This window comes from Microtus oregoni, unplaced genomic scaffold (assembly GCF_018167655.1).
Source record: "Microtus oregoni isolate MIOR12 unplaced genomic scaffold, Mior012 000002F_ref0000024, whole genome shotgun sequence".
Lineage (NCBI taxonomy): Eukaryota > Metazoa > Chordata > Mammalia > Rodentia > Cricetidae > Microtus > Microtus oregoni.
In genome coordinates, this window is record NW_024543061.1 from 82,518,167 (window position 1) to 82,525,579 (window position 7,413).

Sequence of the window (7,413 nt, forward strand, 5' to 3'; positions counted from 1 at the left end):
TCACAGAACCCTCACAAAAGCAGAAAGCCTATTAAGAGCATACCCAGTACAGTCCCAGGGACCTGGAATCCAAGGCACAGTGGGTCCTCTGAGTAGAAAATGGGATTGATGGGACAGTAATTGGGGGAAGTTATGTGTTTAGTCCCCTACTGGGCTAATTGTCTTTGTTTTCAGGTTATATTGTACAATTTTCCCTTTTAAATAACCCCCAAAAGGGCCAGTGATCTCGCTCTGATACTAGGAAAGGAACCAAATGGCTGTTCCTGCAGGTGCAGCCAGTAACAGCATCCTTAAATGAAAGACAGCCAGTCACCAAGAGCACGGAGGACACTGATTAGTCGCGGTAAGTGTCAAGCCAGCAAGGCAACCGTTCTCCTTTTGCTAAGGGATAACACGTTTTAAACATGTGGATCTAGTAACTTGATTCATGATGGTTTACAGAAAACTACATGTGGTGGTGAATCTTGATTGTCAGTTGGATAAAGAAATCAACAGGCAAGTCTTTACGGGATGAACTAGATTAAGCCACCTGAGGTGGGGAGACCCACACTAACTGCAGAGCCTACCCAAAGAAAGCAAGCATTCCTCACTTTCTGTTTCCTGACTGTGGATGCCACGCAGCCAGCCTCCTCCTGCCCCTGCTCACAAGCCCTCCCTCCACATAACAGACAGTGAGCCTGCCTAAACTGCTTCTGTTGGGTCCTCTGCCACAGGGACAACACAGGCAGCTAAATGTGCTGTGTCTTTTAAACATTTCTAGGTCATTAAAAAGCTTTAAAATATGTCACCACAGCAGCTCATGGAGGAGAGACACATTTAATGATCCTGCTGGCTTGACCTTGATAATTCAAAACATTTTCCTGGTAGTTTTTTTCCAGGACACTTATTATAATAATTTTCACAGGACTTGACAGTTTCCTTGTGAGTGAAAATGAATAATTGTTGTATTGGCATTTGTTTGTTATTTACACTAATGGCTCATTACTTGGAACACCTTGGAAATCTTTGCCACTTTATGAGATCGCCAACTGATCAAGTTCTCTGGGTGCTGCTGTTTAAATATTAAGGTTGAATGTCAAGGCAGTTGAGTTCTAATCAGAAAAAAAAAAAAAAAAAACAGAGAAGAGTTACCTGGTCAAATTTGACAGTTTGTTCTCCAAATCTCGCATTCACCAGCTCTACAGAGAAAATAAAACCCGAGAAAGCAGGCAGAGGAGGGAAGAATTCTAGCGAATTCTCTGAGAAGCAGGATTCTTTGTTCTGTCAACAAACCTTGCCTCTCGGAAGCCCATCTGGAAAGAGCTTTAAATGCCAGGTCAGCAAGATGGGCTCAGTAGGTAAAGACAAACTTGCTGCCAATCCTCGTGACCAGTTTCATCCACAGAACCCACATGGCGGAAGGAGAGACTGACTCCTGCAGGATATCCTGACCTCCACATGTGTACCAACTTCACAGTCAACATGTCTGGATTTACAATCGCCTAGGAGATCAATCTCTCTAAGGACATTTCCCCGGGAGGTTTACACACGGTGGAGGCGGGGGAGAAGAGCCATCTTGAAGCAGCTGGCAGCATACTATGGGCTATGGTCCTGGGGTGGATACAAGGGGGAGGGAGAAGAGGGTTAAGCTGGGCATCAGTGTTCGTCTCTCAAGGTTGACGTGTGACCTGACTGCAGACGACACGGGGCCAGGTACCTTATGCTCTTGCTGCCTCCTCAAACCACAAGCCAAAATAAACTCTTTCGTCTTCAAGCCGCTATTGTAGGGAACTTTGTTACAGCAAGGCGAAGTGTAACGAAGACAGATGGGGAGATAACAGGGAACCGGAAGAGGGCTTTCAAGGAGGAGCTGATTTAATGCCAGCTTAAAGGTCTGCAGCACCACCAGGGCTGGCAAGATGCATCACCAGGTGGAGCTCTTGCTTTGAAAATCCTGGCAGCCTGAGAACAGGTGGAAGGAGAAAAGAGGCTCCCGAGCTCGCCTTCTGGCCACCAGGCACGCAGCAGACTGACCACGCCTTCAGACGGCACTGAACCAAGGGAACCGCTTCCTCAAGTAGTAGAAAATGTTTTTCTGGAAATCATTTAATATCCATGTTATAGTACTTGAATTGCATCTCTGAAAATGGAACACACTGCTTTGTAGGTATTGCGGAACCCGGCACAGGAAGCTGCCACACAGCGGCTGTGGAAGATTATTGAAACTTGTTCAATTTCTTGATGATGTCCATTATAAGATCTTTGGTTCTGTGCAGTCTCAGTCCACAAAAGAAAAACAATGAAAGAAGTTGTTTTTGGGAATCCGGGAAGAAAAGTCATGTCGTTCAAAAGAAAAGTTTGACTCCTAAGACTGGGAAATGTACTTGATAATCAGGAGGTTGTTGGTTTTGCACTTACATAATTTTTCCATTTTGTGTTCTTGCGACCTCAACACCAACACATCAAGGTTGCTTGTTTCCTCAGAGAGGACCTGCAGCCTCTTGTTCTGTATTCAGTCAATAAAGGTGTTCTCCATGGCTTCTAGTTTAATGTTAGCCTCTACTGCTCCAAAGTAGGAGGCCAATGTCAGATTTCCTTCAGAAGAACTACAAATGACACAGGCTTGTTCGTCCCAGCTGCCCAGAACAGAAATAATCACACAGAAACCATATTATTTAAATCACTGCTTGGCCCATTAGCTCTAGCTTCTTTTTTTAAAAATATTTATTTATTTATTTATTATGTATACAATATTCTGTCTGTGTGTATGCCTGCAGACCAGAAGAGGGCACCAGAGCCCATTACAGATGGTTGTGAGCCACCATGTGGTTGCTGGGAATTGAACACAGGACCTTTGGAAGAGCAGGCAATGCTCTTAACCACTGAGCCATCTCTCCAGCCCCTAGCTCTAGCTTCTTATTGGCTAACTCTTACAACTTAATTTAACCCATTTCTAGTAATCTGTGTATCACCATGAGGTTGTGGCCTACCAGCAAAGTTTTAGCACATCTACCTCTGGGTATGGATCCATGGCATTTTCCCAGACTCTGCCTTCCTCCTCCCAGCATTCAGTTCGGTCTTCCCTACCTACCTATGTCCTGCCCTATCAACAGGCCAAGGCAGTTTCTTTATTCATTAATGGTAAGCACAGCACACAGAGGGGACTCCCACATCAGACTCCCTCATTTCAGGGACCCTTGAAAGCCCAGCCTCCTGCTTCACCTATCTCAGCTGCTAGGCAGACACCGCCCCTGCAGGTCCTCACGACAGGCAGCATAATTAATCAACTTACTGTCTCCTGGTACACAGTTGTGTCCAGAATAAGTCAGGCCAATCTGGGAGGACTAAAGTCTATTGTTATAAAATAAAATGCAGATTATTATCCAAGAAATATTAAGCAGAGGGTGGTGTGAACCTCCGGCCATAACCCTACAGCCTCTACAGCAGAAACGAGAAAGGAGGAGGACCTTTCCAGTCACATTCTCAGGCAGGAAAATTACCGAAACTTGATGTGTTTATAGCCAATTCATTTAATTTAATTGACCCATACCGACAAGAACAAAAGCTTAGGGGTTTTGTTTCATTTATGATTGCCATCAGCACTTCAGGGACACCAGGGTAAATTGTTTCGCCTGCATGCTCATGGGTATTTAAGCTTCCAGGTGGTTCCAAAGTGACCGGAATGTGTGGGTGCTCAGCTCCTTCCTGCAAAGTGCCACCATGCTGGCACAAAAACCCCACATCATCCTCACACAGTTCATCTCTGGGTCAAAGCCAATACTTTGTGTCTCTTCTGCCATATTTAATTATTTTTATTTGATGTGTGTATATATCTGCAATTTGTTGAATCGACAGAAGTAGAATCCACAGATAGGAAAACCTGATTTGATCATGGTTCTATATATGAACTACGACCTATTTGTATTTCTCTTTAATAATACATGCCCCTGGTCACTTTCCTCCCAGCCAAGCAGGGCTAACTCCTCAGCCTAGCTCTCCGTCTCCATGTATTTTCTTTCTAGAGACTTCTGTAGATTACAAACTAGAATCTCAATATTTTGATGACTCTTTTATTCAAGCACATGTTTTTACTACGTGTCCATAAAACTTGGTCTTCTGTGGTTTTGTAACAGTCTTTCTCAAGCACTGTGTGGGTGACGTGACGAATATAACATGAGCTATTGAAAGCTCCCAGGACTGAAGAGAGAGGGAGGCAGGACAAGAGGCAGGGAGGATGGGAACTGACCAGGGAGGGAGTCAGGAAACTCACCTGGACTCTCGAAGGGTTTTAACTCCATTCTTGGAGTGATGAGTTGTTACAGGCAGACTTAATGACAGGGCTTAAGCTGGGGAGTCTCTGAAGCAGATCTCTAGGATTATCACTGCTTTGTGGTTGGTCTTAAAAATCTTTCATCTACATTTGCTCCAAATTTGATATTTGAAGACTTCTTAGTATCTTTGATATTTAACCTCCAGGCTGGTTTTGGGAAAGTCTTTCCTAAAAATTATAATCAAAGGAATCTTTATTTGTTCTTGAAACGGGTTGTGTAGCCCAATGTGTCCTCAAACTCAGGGTCCCTCTGCTTTCACCTCCCAAGTGTTGGTGCTACCATGTCAGACCTGAGGACAAACTTCAGCCGTTCTAGTGGCCTCCTGGACGGCTCTTCTGCACAAAGAATCCCCACCTGTTCCTTGGGGAGTTTCCATGTATATGCTGGGGTGAGTCTGCATCCAATCCTGCCAACAGTGTCCTGAAATGAAGCATGGTGCGGTCTCTGTCACATTCTTAGCAGAGGACACACCTCTCCATGTGTCTGTCAACTCCTGCATCTCTTCAGAATCACGATCAATAAGAGATCATGTCTTAATTGCTGCTACCATCACTGTATCGCCCACCCGCCTTCCACGTCACCTGCCAATCATCTGGTAAGAAGCTGTCTCAGAATCTTCACTCCATCATCTTCTCCTTCCTTTCCGAAGCTGACCGCCACAGTGCGCAGTGCTGTTGGAGCGTTAGCGCACCACGAGGAGCAAGGGTGCTTGTAGTGGTATTTTGTTTGTGTTTTAACCAAGTTTGCCTGAAGATCAGATGGCACAGCTAAGCCACTAGAAACTAGGCAGTGGTGGCACACACCTTTAATCCCAGGACTTTGGGAACAGACAAATCTCTGTTCATTCAAGGCCACCCTGGGCTACATGAAATTGATCCACTCTTAAAAAGAAACGGAGCGCACACACACACAAAGGTGATCCCAGCACTTGGAATTCCACAGCTTAGATCCCAGCACTAGGGAAATGAAGACAGGAGTGATATGGCTGGGTGGAGAGAAGAATATAAGGCGCAAGGAGACAGGAGCTCAGTGCAATCTGAGGAGCTGTGCAGTCTGAGGACTGGAGCTGAGCACTGGGAGAGGTAAGAACTCTAGTGACTGGCCACTGACCACTCTGCTTCTCTGATCCTTCAGCTTTCACCCCGATAGCTTACTCTGAGTTTTTATTATTAATACCAATTAGAATTCATGCTCCAGATGCTTCCCTGGCATGAGAAGGGAGGCTGAGTTCAAACCTCAGTGCTGAAAACCAAGACAACACCGTCCGTGGCTTTTATTTTAAAACGATGATCATAATAAACCCTAGGGATGCAGCTCAGGGCCGGTATGCTTATCCAGCATGTGCAAGGCCCTAGACTTCATCCCCAGAAGTGTGAAAATTTAATTAATTAAAGAGAAATGATCTCAGCACTTAGGAAATAGTAGTAGATAGCATCAAGAAGGCCAGCTTGGCTACTCAAAAAGTAAAACCAAACCAGATGAGAGACGTGGCTCAAAGCACCCCATTAGCAAGCACTGGCGTCTGCAAGCCATCCCTAGAACTCCTGAATAAATAAATAAGGCAAAAACCACTGACCAGGAGCAAAATATGGCTTGAAATGCCTGTTATAAACTACTATACACATGACTCAGAATATGGCAGGTCATTAGTCTCCCATAATCTAGACTTACAGAAGGGTAATATGTATTGAGTAATGTCCCTAAAAGAGGTTGGCAATTAGTAGGACTCTCTGGGGCTTTGCAGTTTGAAAGGAGAAAATATATTCTGTGGGTAATTGCATGCCATTTTCAGTGGCTGCAGAAATACTAGTAACTAAATATCTTTAATGATAATATTAGCAAAAATTTGGCAGGGTACTTAGCCCCCTTTAATGCCTGTAATAAACTCCAAACTGCTAGGCTAGGGTGTGATTTCTGAAGTAGTCTTGAAAGACCAAGACTAACTTCCTGCTGATGCATCTTCAGCTCTGAGCAAGAACTGTAAATTCAGAGAATGCCAGGAAGAGGAGATTCTCAGGCCAGTGTGATTTCTCAGCACTGTGCCTTCCACAGGATGGACCTAGGAGAGAGGGAGACACTTCTGTCCCTGTTATGTAGCCAAAATAGAAGACTACCCGAGGCAACAAACTCCAACAAATAATCTCTTCCATGTGAACCCCAAAACGAGCAAACCAACCAAAGCAGTGTGCTGATGTGGGAGGATGTTTGCACTCAGTTCTCCATCGAGGCTCTGGACCATAGGGCAAGGAAAGAAACAGAGAGTGATTAATTACAATACAATCAAATACAGAGCTAGCAATAAAACACAGAAATGAAGTAGAAACATTGAAATTGTCCTTATTGTATTTTCAGTCCTTTCATCCAGATATAAGAAACTCCTGTCTTTGGCAAAGGGTCTTTGTCTCTGCCCAGACCCCAAGTGTTTCCTATCTTGGTAGAGGTCAGAGGCCATCCTTCTCCATGTCTTTGACTGAGGCCATGTGAGGATGACCCATGCATTTGTTCCTGTTTGTAAACCTCTCATTTTTCAACTGGTCATTCTCTGTGCTGTGCATCCTCAGCAGCTACAGTTGGGAACAGAGGAAGAGGCCAGCCATGGATGCAGAATCCCAGCGTCATGCCTTCTCAGCTGGGCAACTGTACCACTTATCAATTACCCTAAAAGGAAAAAAAAGGGAGGAGGAGAAGGAAGGATAGAGAGGGGGAGGGAGGTGGAGGAAGAGAGGGAAAGGAGGAACCCATAACCTATAACAACAGAGTAGCATTCTTTTGTGATCCAGGGAATTGAACATTTTTAACAGTTTATTAAGAATTCTGTTACTTTACTTTTTCCAGCTTTAGCCATTGACAAAGCATTTTCTTCATGAAGCACAGGGGATGCTGAGGGAGATTCTAACCCAACACCTTCACTTTTGTCTTCATCAGGCTTCTTACTGAGGGCTTGCTTACAGTTTCAGAGGTCCATGACATCATGGCAGGGAACATGGCGGCAGGCAGGCAGGCAGGCATGGAAACAGAGCAGTGGTTGAGAGCTTTTATGTGGAGACAAAAACCACAGGGCAGAGAGAGACACAGTGGAAACAAAACCTCAAAGCCCACCACC